Source organism: Canis lupus, chromosome 3 (assembly GCF_048164855.1).
Source record: "Canis lupus baileyi chromosome 3, mCanLup2.hap1, whole genome shotgun sequence".
Lineage (NCBI taxonomy): Eukaryota > Metazoa > Chordata > Mammalia > Carnivora > Canidae > Canis > Canis lupus.
This window is the reverse complement of record NC_132840.1, coordinates 69063751-69082590: the sequence shown is the minus strand read 5'-3', so window position 1 is coordinate 69082590 and position 18840 is coordinate 69063751. Positions and strand designations below refer to the sequence as shown.

At 40.9% G+C, this 18840-nt stretch overlaps 1 protein-coding gene and 1 long non-coding RNA gene across 15 annotated transcripts in view; one reads left to right on the top strand and one right to left on the bottom strand.

The window, feature by feature from the left end:
- The window catches only part of NCAM1 (neural cell adhesion molecule 1), a 294892-nt gene that overhangs the window by 147433 nt on the left and 128619 nt on the right, over positions 1–18840 (bottom strand). The gene's annotated exons all lie outside the window — the stretch shown is intronic.
- LOC140625118 (uncharacterized) lies at positions 860–18721 on the top strand. The gene is made up of 4 exons (XR_012024505.1): positions 860–1036; positions 2429–2505; positions 6388–6509; positions 18481–18721. It is a non-coding gene; the product is annotated as an uncharacterized lncRNA (long non-coding RNA).

Below are 18840 nucleotides of genomic sequence, written 5' to 3'. Positions count from 1 at the left end.
TCATTAAGAAAAAGGGAACTTGTCTTCGCTTGTTTCTTGGTACTTGCACCACAGATACACCCTTCTAATGCACCACTAAAATAGCTCCATGAAGCAGGGACTTGGCTTCATTTCTGTTGATTCTGCTGCCTTGATGGGTCAGCAAATACCTGACTGAATGGTATGATTTCAAAACTGAAAGCTGAGTAATCTGAGTGCACTTCCTAGCCAGGATCTTTTGGGTCAGAAGTGAGGGGCTCTCTGAGCACTGTGGACCAGGTCTTCCACCAGAGGGAGCAGGGCTGCCACCACACTGCAGAAGACAGCTGGTGCAAAACCACAGAGGTGCCGGAAGATCAGAAGGTCCCCAGGCACCGCGAGAAAGAATTTAAATCAGAGACAAAGTGACAAAGAATAAATCTTGGGGTCCATGTAAATAAATGCAATGACTAGATAAAGCCTCAGCAGTCCTTCCTTTTCTCCTGCTGCTTAACTGTCTGCAGCTCGTTAGGGAGGTGGGGCTGTGTCTTCTACAGCTGTCTATCTCCTGGTTCCTAATGTGGATGGAGTTAGCCTTGGCACAATGCATCCTGTCTTAAAGCAGAAAGGAGAATGACCACGGCTAAACTGCTCTGAAATTCCACCACTGCAGAGCTCTGAAACTGTTCTATTTGTATCTGACTCCGGGGAAAAGATCAGTTAGATGGCTTGTTTGGGGCCTGGCACAAGTGGCTGGGATGACTTCATTCCAAACTCTGGGCTGTGATTCCACCTAAGAACAATAATTCTCCACAAAACCGCCTTCGAATCACATAAATGGCAACAGAAGTTTAATATTCAAGGTCTCCACTTTCTTCTTCACACACACTTAAACCTAAAAAGGGCAAGAGTTTGAAGCACTGACCATCCAAACACACACTGATTTAAGAGCAGACCGCTAGCCCTGTCTGAGCCTTGCAGCACGGGAGACAAGGTGACCAGCCGAGGATTCAAAAGGACCGACGTGGGTGACCAGTCTGCCTCCTGGATCACTGTCCATATTCCACGAGACCGTAAGGTCAGTTTCTGAGCCCTCCACCATCTGAAAGGGAGGCCACTCCAAGAGAGATCGATCTAAGCTGCGTTGTGATTTCAAGAAAAAGACTCATGTCCAAGTAAAGTAGCAAGACTCGTTTCATTTAGCTCATAAAGCTTTGGAGAGTCAATTATTCATCCATGGTTGCTGCAACAAGCAACAGCAACCATAGACACCCTCCCATTTCCTGAGCGGTTCCACCGTCTCAAACCCTAGGTGGAACCTGCCAGCGCACACATACCCAATTCAGGACGTTCCAGGCAGCCCACAGATGGGATGTCCCTGCTGAGGAATCGCAACACAGGACATTCCAAAGAGGGAATGTGATCCTGTTTTAGGTTTCTTTTAAGGAAAACATATAAAAAAAACATATAGAAAATTGTATACAAGAGAGAAAAAATTCAAATGAACAGTGACACGTTCCTACAGGGCAAGATGCTGGTGTCTTTCCTTACACTGGTTGGTCTATAGCAAGTGGTCAACAGGGGACTTCTGATTATCTAATTTAAAAAAAAATTCTATGGGGATCCCTGGGTGGCGCAGTGGTTTGGCGCCTGCCTTTGGCCCAGGGCGCGATCCGGGAGACCCTGGATCGAATCCCACGTCGGGCTCCCGGTGCATGGAGCCTGCTTCTCCCTCTGCCTGTGTCTCTGCCTCTCTCTCTCTGTGTGTGTGACTATCATAAATAAATAAAAATTAAAAAAAAAATAAAAAAAAATAAAAAAATAAAAAAAATTCTATGGACATATCTAAAAAGAAACCAGAGGCTCAGGTCCCTTCTAAGAAACTATCATTGCACCAGGGGATGGCAATGTTAGATACAGAAGGATAGGAAGCACAGTAGCTAATCAAACCCTTTGAGAGTCTGTAAATTTTTTGAAAGATTTATTTGAGGAGAGGGGAGAAGGCACAAGCGGGAGGGGCAGAGGGAGAGGAAGAGAGAATCTGAAGTTGACTCTATGCTCAGTGTGGAGCCTAAGCCCGACATGGAGCCTGACGTGGGAATTGACCCAAATAGCAAGACCCTGAGATCATGACCTGAGCCGGGATCAGGAGTCGGATGCTTAAATGACTGCATCACCAAGGAACTCTAAACTCTTCGAGAGTCTAAAATGCTTTCCAAAGTTGGGAGATCCTGCATACGAAGAAGGTGGCTTCTGTTCTAATCCTACTTCTCTATGCTAGAAAGGCTTTCATAAAATCTGCAAGGGAGGGGAAGAGGCAGGGAGTGTGTGAACTCTCAGAGGGGAAAGAGAAGGCTGGCCACACAGAGTAAGACCCACGGGGAAGCTCTTGGAATGTCTGTGGAGAGCTTTTTCTCTATGTAATGGTGAACAATGAGCCTTGTCAATTTTTTCTTATTTTTCATTATAGGAAACGTTAAATGTCACAATACTTCAGGCATGTGGCGTGAATGGAAAACAGGATGGCACAGTGACTTCACGACAATGGTAAATCAAATGTTCTGTCTGGCAGGAAAAGTGTCATTAGCTTGCGAGGTGATCTAGCTGATGTCATTTTTGAAACAGAAGTAATATGTCTATCTGAATTTATGAGGAAAACAATCGATTTTATTTTCATCCATTTACTTTTAGAGGTCAGGAGGAAAATATTTATTGTACCTTTTAAAAGAAATAACATTCATTATACTCCCCCAAAAAGCAAGTTCCACATAGAGTAAATATTTCCACTGGCAAAACATAGAAGGCGGAAGGAAGTTCATTCTTTAAAAGTCAGTTTATGAAAGATGAACACCAGCCCCAAATGGAGCAGGAAGGTAAAAATAGCTGATCATTTCTGTTCACTCACACAGGTTGGTTCTGCTTTAGCTATATTTCCATGGCAAGGTCAAGGAAAATGTACTGAAAAGTAGACTCCTCAACAACCTGCTAAGGAGCAGGCTAGCCACAAACAGAGTGTCCCCAAAGAGGTTATCTAGGCAATTCACCGATTTTGCTATTTTTCAGTCCAAGCAACTGTTTTTGGGGAAAAAGAGGGTCTTTTCCACACAGGATACATTAACAGTAGAGCTTAGGAGCAAGATCTGCTATAAGAAAATTTGGATGAAAACCAATTTAAATAATCAGAAAGTTTATTCAAACAATCATGCTCATTGTTCATGATTATGATGAATTGTTATTGATGATAAAGGATACTTTTGATATATTTTTGAGTGAAAAATAGATTTTAAGACAGAGTGTGATCTGTTTTAAAGACATACTTTTATAATTAGGATGCATAAGAAAATGAGTGGAAGGATATGTAGCGAGGTGTTAATATTGGCTGTGTTTTCAGTCATGTTTACTAATGAATAATTTACATATGGTGAAATTTGCTATTTTTGTATACAGTTCTAGGAGTTTTGACAAAGGCATACAATCATATAACTGTCATCCCAATAAGGATATGGAACATTTTCATCTTTCCAGAACGTCCTTCTGTGTGTGTCCTTCTGTAGTCCATCCTTCTTCCCACCCCAGACCCTAGCCATCTATAATCTGCTGCCTTTCCCTTACTTATCACATTGCTTATTCTAGAAAACCATACAAATGGAATCATACAGTAGGTAGCCTTTTGAACCCTGGTGGGTTTTTTTTTCTACAATATGAGATTGTAGATGATGATTTCTTGATTCTTGCTATTTTGTTTTTCTCTGTTTCTTTTCTCTGTTTTCTAATTTTTCATTAAAAACAATTATTTTTCCAATTGAGGAAAATGAAAGTAAAAGTGATAAACTGTGATAGACTTTATGATAAGTACATAAAGCCACTGAAAGCACCTGTGAAAACAGATTTGGTAGAAGATATCAAAAATGTGGAATTACCAAAAAGTTAACTTTGAGAGCCAACAGAGAATCAGCCAGAGCTCAGCAAAAATCCTACAGACTAGCTGTGTGATTTTGGGCAGTTTACTTATCACCTTTTAGCTTCAGTGTCAAAGTAGGGATTCAAATTGTGCCTCTCTCACAAAGCTGTAACAAGGACTAGATGAGACTGTGAATGTAGGCTACTGGCACTTGGTAATCTTTAGTACTAAAATTGCATTTATGATTTATCTGGCTATTATCACTATTATTACCATTAAGGAGACTTTGGGAGTGTTTCTATATGAAAGGACATTCTAAGCCCAGGAGATGAGCCAGAGCATAGAGAATGACAAGCAGGGGCACAGGGAAGGGAGCTGGGTCATAGGCTCAATATTTTATTTTATTTATTTTATTTTATTTTATTTATTTTATTTATTTTATTTATTTTATTTTATTTTATTTTATTTTATTTATTTAGTTGAGAGAGAGAGAGAACACATGAGCGAGGGGAGGGGCAGAGGGAGAGAGAGAGAATTCTCAGTAGACTCCCCACTGAGCAGAGAGCTCGATGCAGGGCTCAATCCCAGAACTGAAGAGATCAGGACCTGAGCCGAAATGAGGGTGGGATACTTAACAGACTGAGCCACCCAGTCACCCCTCAATATTTTAAACCTTAAAACTAAATTCTAGATGTTTCACTTCAGAAAATGTAAAACCGCTGATTTTTCTAAACAAAGTTAATATCCTTATTTTATTATGACTTCTGAATGAATTCATCCACCTGTGATCTTCCATTCTTGAAATTTTAAAAGCAAAGGCTCATTATTCAAGGCACCTTGGAAAAATGCAATATTAATAGTAAAAGGCCAGCCACCCTTAGAACTTTAATTCATATTTATTTACTATTTAGAACCCAGGGATTATTCAGTGAACACATATATTTGTATCTGTCTGATTCTCCCTCCACCCCATATGAATGGCCCAAACCCTCTGACCTTCCTCTGTCCATTGCATGAGATCAATTTAGGGAAGATAAAGATAGCTAATCATAATACAGTTAGTAGTCTGAACATGAACATGACATCTCAGATCACTGCACAATGAGACCAAGCAATTCTAGATGTTCATTTTTGTAAGGTTTTTAGTTGTCAGAGACTCTGGGGTGAGAATGAGTTCATAAAAACCAAATATGATCCACCTTTATCTTCCCAAGACTACAATGCATGCCAGGAAGTGAGTAAGTCTGTCTCTATTGGAAAGCTCCCAAATGTTTTGATTGAAATAGAACATCTCATTTAATTCTGATCCTTGGGATGAATTCCTAATTCATGAACTGATCTGGGCTTTTCGTAATAGATGGCAATTGAATTAAAAACATGTCTGCTGTCTCTGGCCAAATACACACATATATTAAAAGCAGAACTATTGGCTTCAAGCATCTTGGCCAAAAGACAACTATAATTACATTTCAGCTAAATTCATATACATAACATTCCTCTGTGTATGTCTCTTTGTGTGTGCCTGTGTGTGTCTGTACATAAAATGTTCATGGAATGTACATTATTGAGAAATCTCATAGGCCAAGGAATGACCCCCCTCCCCCACTAAGTCCAGGCCAACTCTATCAGATGCCTGTTTAACAACAGGAAATGGTTCTTTTGACTAGAAAACAGACCATCTCCCTATCCTACCTGTCACTCAAGACACAGCTCAAGTGCCACTTCTCCATCAAGCCCTTCCTAGTTTCCCTATGCCAGATGCAATAACCGCCTCCTTTCTACTTTGGATTATTTATATACACGTTTTCTCCTCACAACAAAACAAAAAGCTCCTTGAAAGCAGGGCCATGGATAATTCGTATTTGCATTCTCCCCTTCCCGTCAGTGCCTAGCACAGCACTTTGTACAAAACGGGCTCAATATAAATTTTCTGAATCAAATGAGTAATTTTGACACAATGATCAATGTTGGTTCTCATAAGATAAGTAATTGCTGAACAGTCCAGAAAATATGACATGGGAATACAGCTTTGATAGTACTGTAATTTCTAATTCCTGACAATTCCTGGCTCCTCTTTAAACCCTGTTAATATTTCAGTGGACATATCAGATTTGTCCATCCATGGATCTCTGGGCCCAATTCCAGTAACACAAAAACAATTTGAGTATTGAGGGGTTAAGAAGAGACTTTTTTGGATAGTAGAGAGTACTGGATTGGGATGTATGAGGGCATGAGGAAATGATTTATCTTCCATATGTAAGCAGGGTAACAAAGAACTTTTTACCCAAACTTATACACTAATCACAGGTAGCTTCAGTGTTTTAGTCAATTAAATGACCCACATAAGAGATGAGTCAAAAAAAAAGAGAGAGAGAGAGAGAGAACGCATGTTTACCATCTTATCAAAATCAAGTAGGATGCTAGAGGGATAACTTTCTCCCCAAATACGATAAAACAATTATCCAGAAAGTCAGAGAGCTTGGAACAATATTGATCTCAGTCTGGCATCTCTCTATTCTTTTCCAAAGTGTCAAAAATTTAAAAGCCAGGGAACAAATATGGCATCTTACAGCATGAAGCTCAGAGAAAAGTAACATTCGATGACTACCTACCTGATGTGTGGCTTTGTTTGCCCTGTCTTCAGAACAAGGTGAGTTCCCATTTAGCCTATTTGACAGATGACAATACTGAGGCTCATGTTATTAAAAATTATGCATACACTAGAGTCCATAGAGCAGAAAACATTAAAGTCAGAGCTCACTTCCCAGAAGTTAATCTTTAAAGTCCGATATTAAAATTTGGAGATTTACAGACAACGTTGGTCAATTCATTTTCAATTGACTCAGATGAACACAACCCGTTTCCTCACTGCCAGAGTCTAGGGGGAGCTTATCTCCAAAGGGTTGTAGGATTTCCAGAAAATTCTGAATTTCACTAGGATTTCACAATAGTTTCTGAGCAAAGGACAATGCAGGTTTAAGAACACAAAAGTTAAAAAAAAAAAAAAAAGAACACAAAAGTTGCAGTTCATCTGCAGACTTCTACTGGGTTTTGCTCCCAGGATGGCTCCAGAGGACTCCATTTCCTGGACATGTGCCATTTGGTCAACATGACATGTGCAGCATCTCTAGGAGTGGTCTTTTCTTTCTTAAAGTTAAACCTCCATAGCATTTATTGAGTGCTTATTCAAAATTTTGGAGTTTTGCACATTTTATTCCAGTTAATTCTCACCACCTGATGAAATTTGAGCCCCTTGAGAACCCTCAACGACCATCCAGGGAGGTTAAGCTGCTGGGTTATGCACACACAGCTCTTAAGAGGTGGAACCAGAAAGGGAACTCAGATACTCCTAACTTCAAAGCCCAGGCTTTTTCAACTCTACTATAGAAACCACACTCCTCGCCAACCCTCAAGGATTTCTGCCTTCTGCACCTCAGAGCCCAGCTCCTTCTCAGGATTCGATCATTTTCTTAATGCTCCTCTTCATCATCAAATAATTCACCAAAATGAACTACAAGTTGTGAATACTCTTAAAAAAAAAAATCACTGAGTTAAACACACAGAATTCTGATTCCAGCTCAGTTACTTCGGGACCGGGAGGGAGAAAGCACGAGCCACTGCCACCACTCTGCCTGCCATCCTTACATTTTTCTCGGGACTGTTTTAGAAACAGATGGGCTAGTGACTGGAGTATTACCAGTTCCAATCTATGCAGCTGGAGCATCCCAGAATTGCAGAAATAGCAACCTTCTGAATAATTTTTCCTGCCACAAACAACTGCTGCTTCTGTTATAATAATCCCCTTCGCAGGCCCAGGGGCCATTCTTCCCATCCCAGAGCCATGGTTCAGTTTATTTTCAACCACAATGGTCTTTTGTATTTCAGCTAAGAAATGTTTCAAATATGTGGACCACCTGATCTTTGTTTTGTCTTTTCTAAGGCAGATATACCAGATAATAACATTTGGGTGCAAGGACATTTTATCTTCAGCTATCATAAAAAAAAAAATAGAAAGAAAAGAAAGAAATCTAAGATGGGAGGCAACTTAACTGTTGTTTTTTTCTTCTTTCTCATCAAAACGGGAGCCTGCCTGTGGACAGCATCACGATGAACTGCCCAGGTTAGGACACCAACACTTAGGCTCCCAAAAGGCCAATTACGTACAAAGCACAAACCTTGATGGCCATATTTTAACCATGATGCCACGCAGCCAGAAGCATCCAGTTAAGATGTTAGTGCTATGAGGGGTAGGGGGAGGAAAAGCTGTATCTCTATTTTCTTTTTCATTTGAGGGTTTTGCAACCACAAACTACTCATCTGAACAAATGGGACCTGATGCTGTTTGGAAATAACTGAAATCACAGTACAGAATCATAAACTTGATTTGTCATCCATGGAATAAGACTTGGTTTTTCAGATAATCTTTCTCCCCCAGGGGCAGAGACTGTGCCAACTGATCAAATAAATGCATAAGTATATAACTGTTAAAACTATTAAAATTTTTAAAAAGTTATACAAACTGTGTAACTCTGAAGAATCTGGTTAGTTTTCCATGATGACAAAGTTATATAAACATATAATTTCTTTATTTTCAAATGCACTGTTTTTGGTTTTTAAGATTTTGTTTATCTATTTATGTGTGAGAGAGTGAGAGAGCATGAGCAGGGGGAGAAACAGAGGGAGAGACACAAGCAGACTCCATGCTCAGCACAGAGCCCGATGGAGGACTAAATCTCACAACCCTGTCGCGATCATGACATGAGCCGAAATCAAGAGTCATACTTAATTGACTTAATTGACTGAGCCACTCAGGCACCCCTAAATGCATCATTTTTATAAGTTTTATTGAGCTATAACTCACACCAAATAATTCAGCCTTTTAAAGTACAGTGATTTTTTTCAGTATATTCAAAGGATTGTGCACGTTTGAATCACCAGTATCTAATTTTAGAATATTTTCATCACCCCAAAACATACCAATTAGCAGTCACTCCCCCTAGCCCCTAGCAATCACTAATCAACTTCCTGCCTATTTAGCTTTGCCTTTTGTGGACATTTCTTATAAATGGAGTCACACGTGGTCTTCTGTGTCAGCTTCTTGCACTTAGCATCATGTTTTCAAGGCTTACCAGGTTTTAGCACATATCTGTACTTTATTCTTTTTTTTTTAAAGATTTTATTTATTTATTCATGAGAGACACACACACAGAGAGAGAGAGAGAGAGAGAGAGAGAGAGGCAGAGACACAGGCAGAGGGAAAAGCAGGCTCCATGCAGGGAGCCCGACGTGGGACTCAATCCTGGGTCTCCAGGATCACACCCTGGGCTGCAGGCGGTGCTAAACCGCTGAGCCACCGGGGCTGCCCTACTTTATTCTTTTTAATAGCCAAGTAATATTTCACTGTACGAACGTACACCTTTCTTTTATCCATTAATAAATTGATGGATACTTGGTTTGTTTCCACCTTTTCACTATTGTAAAGAAGGTTATGAATATTTTTCGTGTGGATATATGTCAAGTATCTAATTTTTAATGAAAGAAAGAAGTGTGAGTAATTTTATGCCAGTGAATGGAAAGGTTTTCAGAGGAAGAAGTGAGAGCAAGCTAGGTCGGAACAGCCTGAGGAAAGCTCATGTGGAAATGCAGCACATGGCCTGTCCCCAAAGGCCCTGTCCTGCCATACGGCAGCAAACAACAGCTGTGTCTCTGTGGGCTTCCCCGCGTGCTGTTGGGATCACCGTCCTCCAACCTCAACTGTACATAGCCACATACCCAAGGGTGATAAAACTTGCCCATCGCTGCCCCCCACCACCCCATGATCCTCAAAACCCATAGTCATTTCCTGGATTGTGAAGTGGAGCTAAACCTCCATGACATTCCTCTACAACAGATGCTGATGGAGACCAAAATGACCTAAAAAAGGTTTGCTCACTAATGACTGAAGCAAGTCAATAGGCAAATCAGATTTTTATTAACAGTTCTCTTCCACTATGATGCACTGCCTCATCCAAATGAAAAGAGCTCATTCAAATAAACAGATAAGTTAATAAAAGAGTAATTTAACCTACTTAGTTAAAATATTCCTACACAGTTTCAGGCTACTTTTGTTTCTGTGTTGATTAAATATCAAAGGCATTCTCCAAGTGTCTGAAGTACTAACCAAAGAAGGTATACATTAACTTCCTCACCCTCAAGTAAAATATTATTGCAGGACTCAAGTGCATAAGACTCAATTTATTCCACAACTAGAGGTTCAAAAGATCAGTAATTACGAAGCTATGTAGGACAAAGGGATGTTTTGCATCCTCCAAATTATCAGAGGTAGTTTGCTAACTAGTGCCTGTGGACAATGAGCAATGACCCCCAATTCGGCTTTGTTCTCATTAGAAAGGACTTCAACCAAGCTGAAAGGCAGCCGGGTCCAGTAATACCTCAGTCAAGCCCTGTTGTGTTTTCACAATTGGATCTGCATTTTTTTAAGGAATAATAATAAAAAAAAAAATAGACCAGTGTCACATGCAATACACTCATCACATCTTGGTCATTTCCCCCAGCAAAATTACAGCATCTGAATTTCTTATAATTAAAAAAAAAAAAAAAAAGTCAAGAAGCATCCAATTCTATGCGCCTAAACTATTAAGCCTAAATTTTAGTGGGCAGTATAAATCACTACTGTCCTTCTCCCCACTCCTACAAACAAAAGAGGCTCACCCATCCCTCTTCCCATCCACCACAGGGAACAAAACAAAACAAAAACCTAGTGGGGCCTCCAGTCGTACCCACCATGGAAAGATCCTGGGGGCAGTGGTGGGTCTGCATTTAGAAAGCTGAAAAGAAAAGAGATCTGAAGGAGAGACACACAGGACAAAAGAAGTGTCTAACCCAGGGGTTAGCAAACTATGGTTCCTCGGCCAAATCTTTACCCACTGCCTCTTGGTAAAAGCCCTGAGCTACAGATAAATTCTACTGTAAAATTATATTTGAATTATTAGAAGGAAGTAAAAAATAAAATAGTGTTTAATACATGTGAAAATTACACAAAAAACCTGATTTTGGTGTCTATAAATAAAGTTTTATTGGAACATATTTCCAATTTACATTCATTCATTCATTTACATATTACATAAGGTTCTTCATGGGCTACAAAGGCTGAGTTGAGCTGCCCTAGCAGAGACCAGATGGCCTGCAAAGGCCATAACGAATTATGATTGAGCCTTTTAAAGGAAAAGTTTGCAGACTCCTTGCCTAAACAAGCCGAAGCGTACATTCCATCCCAAATCTCTAAAATGGATCTCAAGAAAGAGAACAAGTTCTAAACCACCCATTGTCACCAGGTGGGTAGGTAGGCCGTGCATTTGCAGAGGGAGGCAGCTTAGATGAGATTCCTGTTCCACAGAAGCACAGAAAATCATTAGACACACCGACTCCACTGGGTTGAGAGTTTCTGCCGACAAACGACTTGTCTCTTTTTATAAATTTGTTTCAAGCAACACAGCTTATCAGTGAACACAAGAACACATTAGCGGCCCACAAATTAGCATTTAGTACAATTATCTACAAAAGGGACAAGGAATCCATTTACATTTCAAATCTTCTTCACTCCATTTAGCCTGAAACTTTTTTCAAGTAACAAACACATTCAGGAACACTAGATAACTACTTCTTATCAATTTGGACGCCATTTTAATCCACCCTTAATAATGCTGCTGTTGTGTGAAGGTGGAGGAAGGAAGCAACTAGGGAAACAGAATAACTAATGAAGAGAAATTGGAAGCCTGGCAAGCTCACTGACAATAGCCAGTGTTGTGATGTCAAAGTTTCATTAATTGGATGTGTTAATGAGCCACTCCCTATGTACTCACGTTTCCTTAGCTGGGTCCTGTCCTTATCAAAGAATGCAATGCTCTTTCTTTTGCCTAATTCAAAAATAACACGCAAAAAGATGTCTGTGAGCAAATTCCATAATCTGAACATCAGCCACTTTTTTGTGTGTCTAATAATCAAGCAGATATGTTTCTGTTCTTCTGTGAGAATAAAGAAGCAACCAAAATGCAAGATTCTAAATGCTTTCAAATCCTGGAATGGGAATTAAAAGACTTTTAGTAGTTGACCTGGTCTTAAAGATTTTGCTCCACAAGTCTCAGCTGTACTCCTCACCTTCTCCGTGAAACTGCTAACATGTGGCTTGCCTTCCGTGGCTCATTTATGCACAATAGTAGCATGACGGTCTAATTTTTAATCAAAATTTGTTCGTGCTGCAACTCTCTGGTTCTTTTTTTAAATTTTTTTAATCATTCAAAGTAAATAAGTAAATACCAAGTTGCAGAGAGGCACAGATGGCTGGGCAATCTATGGGAAGCCCAGATGGTCTATCAACATGCCCATGAGCCAGTCGTCCCGTTTGTGGCTTCCAATCGGATGATGGCTGGGATTAATATCACCTCCACAGTTTCCATGCCAGCTGAGGAGCATACAAGACTGGTGTTTGGGCCAGAAAAGATCTGACTAAAGGCATTCAAGGTCTCACCTTGCTGTCTGCAGTAAATGTGACTCCATGTTTCATATGAACTGAAAAGGCTGTTATAGGTGAACTGTGCTTCTAACACCACATGCATGCTTGTGTGTGGCGACATGCATGCCCAGGTGTGTTCTCATATGGATTCTAACCTCCAATTTTTCTTTTTTTTTTTTTTTCAATTTTCCTTTATGACAATCCCTATCATATTTATAATTTATGTTTCAAGGGGAAAAAATTCTCTTGAAAAAAAATACAGAGGGAATACTATTCCTTAAGGAATATTCCCTAAGTCCTGAAGGAACTTTTTCACATGACTAAAAAAGCGCAATTATTATTTCCGACATTATACAATGGTAGAGTTTATTACAGTCTTCTGAACAAATAATGAGTTTGCAGAATTAGGAAATAACCACATTTCCCTCCATTTTTATCAGGTGCAAATCTATATTAACGGAAAATAAGAACAAACATCCCAGTGTTCTTAATCAATTTGTAGAAAGGACTAGCAGAACACCATGTAAATAGGCTAATGTGTGCAAACAGAAGAAAAATGCTTGGTGTTTGAAAATCAGATTACTCATGTTATAAAATAATACAAATTATTTAGGAAGCATATGCTGGGAAATAGCAAATCCATAATCCACAAGTTATATAACCCCTGGGCCTCAGTTTCCTAACAAGGAAAATGATGTCAAAGAGTAGACTATGGTCATGAAAATGAGTTAATTACACTACAGCGCCTGGCACGCTGTAAGTGTTTGAAGGTGTTAACTATTACTACTTCACTATTAACATTATTCCTCAAGTGTCAATCACATTTGTTTCCAAAGAACCTTACTTTTTTTGATACATAACAAGATAAGAAGAGGTCACTGACTGAGCATAAGTGTGAGCAAAACAATAGGGAAATTAATAAGCAAGTAATAGGGAAGAAAGAGGAGAAAGTATAACACCAGGATTTATAATGGAAGGGCAATACACCAAGCAATCATCATTTAGAAGAGATCATAGAGGAACGTAGTTAAATATGGAAAGAAGTAGAGTATGAAACTAACCAAGGAAAATAATGATGCTATTAAAAACAAGGTCACACCTTTAGTGGTGCTAACGGCCAATGTGGGAATTGGAGCCATTATGGAAGAATCTACTGGCTCTTTTATATCTCATTTTAAAGCTTTTAATAATTATTCAAACTTCCTGGCACTACCACATAGTGGAAACCATAGGAACCCTGGGATGGTCACCAAGGAATATTCTAGAAGTAGGTAAGTGAGCCAACACAGAGCAACAGCAATTATATTGCACTATTTCCAGGTCAAAAGCAAACCTGGTAAATCTTATCTTAAATCTCCCAAGAAAGTGTAGGTTTCACTCCTCCAGGTACAAAAAAAGCTGGATCCTACTAATTTGAATACCATCATGTTCCTTCTTGGAACAAAGGGAATAAGGCAGAAAAGAAGTACATGATCTCTTTTCACACATTCTCTTTTATTACCTGGAGGCAGGGTCAAAGACCCGGATGGGTAGTTCAGGAACATTCATAGGAAAACCAGATTAGAGTTGCCATGGCAACCCCCCAGGATGAGTCTAGAGATTGAAATGCCAGGAGAGGCACTGCTGGGTGGCTTCCACTGGGCACAATAGGCAAAATTCGAAACTCTCAGCCTGTTAGGCTCTGGTTGATGAGAAGTTGGGATTCTTCCATGGACAGGACTTCAAATAACCTGTCTGTTCTCTAAAAATAAAAATCACTTCAAGCAAGCATCCTATAATCAGTCAGTGAACCCAGTGCTTTCACTCTTTGCTGATGTGGGTTTGGTGGCCCTTGGCTTCTTCGGTTGCTCATTTTTTTCAACTCCTTTTGTCCTTTCTGGTTTGTTTGTTCATTCACATTGTTCTGTTAGTTGAAGAAGTTATTTTAAACACAATTAAAGTATTCTAGCTACCAGTCCAGGAAAGCATGCGGTGAATGTGACATGACCACAGTTATCAGCAGCCATGCAGTGGTGAATTCAAGAGACACAAATCAGATTGGAGTGCCCCACCCACTTCTTAGCAGGCGATGAATCTCTCACTTCACTCAATGCCCTCCCATCTTCAGTATGCTCTCTACTCCTCTCCTCCAGATTTCTTCAAGGTCTTCTTTATCCTCTCCTGATGGACTGTCCATGAGGTAGCATGACATCATAGTTAAGATCACAGACTCCAAAACCAAGCCATTTACGTTTGTCTTCAAGCTCCACTAAATAAGTGTGATCTTGGGAAAAGTAATGTCTCTGGGGCCTTGGTGTTCTTCCCTGCAAAATGGTAGGAAAATAATAGTGCCACCCTTCTAATGTTGTTTCAAGGATTAAATGAGTTTCTATCCATAAGGGGCTTGGAGGTATGCCTCACTGGCACTTAGCATTGTGTGACTATGCACCAGGAAAGGGAAGCAACTTCCATGATGGTAATTTGAAGCAAAGGTCCTGTTCAGTGGTTTTAATGACCTCCAAACCAGAAGGCTGTTTAATCTTGGTCTCCAACATCATCATTCTCCCTGTTCCTGTTTCCCAGGCCTAGCTGCCTGCCCAGCTTATATTCTCAAAGTCCTCATGAGCCCTTCAAACCCAACCAACTGGGACACCTGGGCGGCTCAGGAGTTGAGCGTCTGCCTTCAATTCAGGTCGAGATCCTGGGGTCCGGGATCCTTCCCGGAAGGAGCCTCCTTCTCCCACTGCCTGTGTCTCTGCCTCTCTCTCTGTTTCTCATGAATAAATAAAAAAATCTTCAAAGAAAACCCAAAAAAACAACCCAACCAACTAACTCAAATGGGAATACACTAGGTCCCTCTCATGCCAGAGCCTTTGTGCTCCTCCAGTTCTTCAAATAGCTGTCATTATTCTGGTCTCAGGCCACAGGTCACCTTCCCAATGAAGCCTCACCTGATCAGCCCATGTGGAAGGGCCTTCTTCATCCCTGCAAATGGTTCCCTATCTTAGTATCCTCTTGTAGTTTATTCACAGTTCTGATTGCTGTATCTGAGATGACCTTTCTCACTGATTTGTCTACTTATTGATACATGTCCTCTCTACTAGAATAAGGCTCAATGAGACCTGCCATCTTGTATTGCTCACTGCTACATCCCTGGAAGCTAGAACCATAGCTTGTGCTTAATACATGCCCAGTGTTGACAAAATGAATTTGTTGAATAAATTCCGTATCATAAATTTCATGACACTGCATAAATTTCAGAAATTTTCTCTCTCATATATTTGCTTAAGAAATACTTCCATCAATTATGTCTAAGACAAAAAGCCTTGGCACTTTTTAGAAGCTTTCAGCCATCTGAAATACTGAGATATTTATTTCCTGAAACAGGAAATAAATGAAGTTTCTCGTTTTCTTTCTTGTACACTGAACACTTCTGCACTTAACTCAGAAGTTTACACAAGTTCAATTTAAATGCGCCTTGATGATAATTGTGATCCTACTGTGATTTTAGGTATTTATGTCAAAACAGATGTCCATAAATAACCAGTAAATTTATTTTGACATAAATGCCTCCTGTCCTTTAACAAACAACTCAATTGTTTTCACTAACAGCTATTCTAAAATGTGTTCTCAAAAAAAAAAAACAGCTACTAGCCTTAGGACAAAGAGTAAAAACAAGCCCAATTCATCCCTTAGCCAGTTTCAATAAATGACAAGTTGATATGCTAAGAGCTCCCAGTGAAACTGGCAGTAATCTGACAAGTACCCAGACCATTCAGCCAACAGGAGAAAATATTTGTTGACTCCTAATTTGATTACCACTCTTTATATTTGCTGGGTGACTTCATCCATTGTGGTTGAACTGAACAAATGTTTACTAAATTTCTACCTTGTGTCCCACCTTTCAGTTAAGTCCTGGACAGAATACAAATGGTAAGACACAGAACCTGCCCTCAGATGAGTTAATATTTGTACAGGTGCCTGGCACACAGTGGATGCCCAATAAAAGTATGTCGAATGCGCTAAAGCAGAAAATAACATTAGATAACAGCATTAGAAAGATTGACAACATGCCCTGGGGCTTGTGGGCTGAAGAAGGAGAAGGGACCTAAAAACCCAACTCTGCTGAAATCCCAACTCTGAGGCTTCCTAGCTGTATGATCTCCGCTTCATAACCCATTAAAAGCTCAATTTGATTCCATGAAAACTGGGGATTGCAAGTCCTACACCTTGCAGGATTTGCTCTTGGGGCATTAGATATGATATTTGTAAAGCACTGGGTTTGGCACAGGGCAGGGGCTCAACAAACGGCAAACAGGATCTGGCATGGAAGGGAGATGATGGGGAGTGGGCTGTGCTCTGAACCAAACCTTCAATGGGAGAGACTGATGACGCCTTCCAGGTAGACGATATGTTGTAAGCAGAACCTGGAGGAGAACCACGTGTGGCTTATCTGTCTGGAGGCAGTGAATCACTCTGTAGCCATGTTAGAATGGCCAAGATGGAAGACAGCAAAATGGAAGGTAAGACAGAGGCATGGGCTGAGGGCTCTGAACCCCAAACCCAGGACTTTGTAAATATGTGCGGCCAGTTAAACAGAGATCCTCTGAGAGTCTGGGGCTGGGAGTATACAAACTGCTAGAAAAATCAAACAACATGTTTAGAAATTCAGCAAAAGCACAGAGCTAGAAGGGAGGGCTGATCTGGTCCAATGGCCATATTTTTAGAGATCAGGAAGTTAATACTCAAAGTGCACAGGAAAGAGCTCAGAATCCCAGACAAGCTAATGCCTACCAGTTTCCAGACTGGAATCCCAGCCTCTTCACTGTTAACCTAGCACATTCCCACCAATGCCACCAAAATACGGGGTGTATATGCACCCAAACGCAGCATTTTATACATGTGTGTGCATACACACACAAAAATGTATCATGCTTATGTGAAAATACCCATCAGTGTAGATACTGGGGTGACAGGGAATGACTTTCTCTGGGGCAGAGAAGCAGACAGCTGCAGTAAGCTCTCCCAAGCCATCCACCCTCTTTCCAGAATGGGCACAATGTCTCCCTCCATCCTGGCTCCCCTTCCACTCTCAGACTTACTCAGCCCCACCCCCGCCCCCCACTGCCCTGCCAATCCCATCTCTTACAAACATTCATCAAAGTTACACTTTAAGGAAGCAAAGAGATAAAGCAAGAAAGTGAGGCTTCCTACAGGACAGGTCTAAGAAACTGATGCAAGGCAATGGCATGAAAACTAAAAAACAGGGCTCTGCTTTATAGTAAAAAGAGAGTATGAGACATACCAACCAAATGTAACATGTAAGCCTTGCTACCATCTTGACTTAAAGAAAAAAAAATACGGTAGTTGTAAGAAGAAAGATCCAAGATAGAGAAATGGGAATGAGGACTGAAGATTAGATGATACGTACGAACGACATGGTTAATGTCCCACGTGACAGGGACATGTCAATCTTTTTAGAGATGCCTACTAAAGTATGTAGAGGCATAATTACAAGATGTTTGAAATTTGCTTAAGGTACTTTGGGCCAGTAATGAGCGGAGGCAAAATCTTGATAATTGTTAAATCTGGATAATGGGTATGTGGCGGTTTGCTGTGCTATTCCACTCTGAGTATGTCTGAACTTTTCTTGCTAAAAAAAAAAAAAAAAAAATCAAACCAAACAAACAAGAAACGCTTCATTACAGCTCCCCTTCAAACGCTGTCCCAGTCTCGTACTCCGCCGCCTGACCTCCCGGTTCATCCCATCGCACTTGAACACAGGACCCTTTCTGAGCCCTCGTCCCTTCTCACCCTCCTTCGTTTCTCTGAGTCTGCTCACCTGCATCCCTGGCTTCAGGAAGCACCCAAAACGGTCCCCATCATCCCGGCTCTGACGTCTGTTGACCCACCTACACATTCACCGGAGCACAACACACACTCCTGTGTGCACACTCATTGGATCGAACACACCAACCCCTTCTCTCTCTCACGAGAATCGTCCTCCTTTATCTTGCTTCCTAGGGAAGAGCCCCGCCACCAATCCCCCCTCTCCCGCCCCGATGTCAATTCCTCCCTGTCCGCATTCCCCACTTCTGACTGAGGACACGTTTCGTCAATTCTATTCCAGGAAGGCACCTCAGATTCATCCCCACCTCGTCACCCCACGGCCTGAGGCCCAGCTCAACTACGCAATCCTGCAGCAAGGGTCTGCTTCTCCCCCAGCCGGCAGGCATCCCCAAGCCAGGCCATCCTCCTCTCTGCTACCCTGTGCTCTTCCTGACGTCAGACTGGCCTTTGCCAGAGCTGCTTCCAGACCTCCCCTAACTGCCCACTCCTTCAGAGCCCGACCGGTCTGCATCTGAACTCCTGTGGTTCTAAGAGCAATAATCAGTATAATAAAAACACTGAATATTTACTCTGTCTCATGCATTCTACTAAGGTACTTCATTTGCATCGCTTTATTTAGGTTTTACAGAAGATTTTTTTA